The sequence below is a fragment of the Gouania willdenowi genome, chromosome 3, assembly GCF_900634775.1.
Source record: "Gouania willdenowi chromosome 3, fGouWil2.1, whole genome shotgun sequence".
NCBI lineage: Eukaryota > Metazoa > Chordata > Actinopteri > Blenniiformes > Gobiesocidae > Gouania > Gouania willdenowi.
Genome location: NC_041046.1, coordinates 24,530,985 through 24,531,716, shown reverse-complemented (window position 1 = coordinate 24,531,716; position 732 = coordinate 24,530,985).

Here is a 732-nt window from a genome sequence, read left to right as displayed (position 1 = left end):
AGCTAACACAAGCACCGAGCTAACGCTAGCGCCAAGCTAACGTCACGAAATACATTTTAATACAGTCTTTTCGGAGACAAAAACGGCAAAATGAAATGACTAATGAAAACTTTAGACTTAAATTAAACCACGTAGGCCATATCATCAAGGATCTAAAACGAGCACAGAGCGCTAACATATGAAGTCTGAAGACGGTGCAACTGCTAATGCTAACAAAACAATGACAAGAACGTCTTATCATCACACTTTTTAGCGTTATTTACAGCTTACCGAAGTGCTCTGTTCGTCGTCTCCAAAGATAGAAGGAATTGAACCCTCAATCAGACAAAGTCTTTCGGCAAATCCTTCTTTATACTGGCGAAGCAGTCATCCTTGAAGTGCTGCGCGCGCACAAAAATGACCTTACCCACAGATGTGGGTACATTTCTGTGAAAAATAAAACTCAACCAGGCACTTTGAAAAGGTTCTGATGCTGGGAGACGTTGTAATGAAGCGTGTGGGTTACTACATCCAACAACCGAACATTTTGATTTCTCCTCTCGTAACTTCTGCATCCTGGAGCTTGGACTACAAAATAAAAGCGAGAAATAAAAATGGCGGATTGCTCGAAGTGTTGGGCCTGGAGTCGATGTCCTAATTTGGCAGTTCCGCTGTCGTAATTGTTCAAAAAACGTAATAGAGAATCGAAAAATCGAAACAGATTGAAAAATATGACCAAAACAGAATATAAAG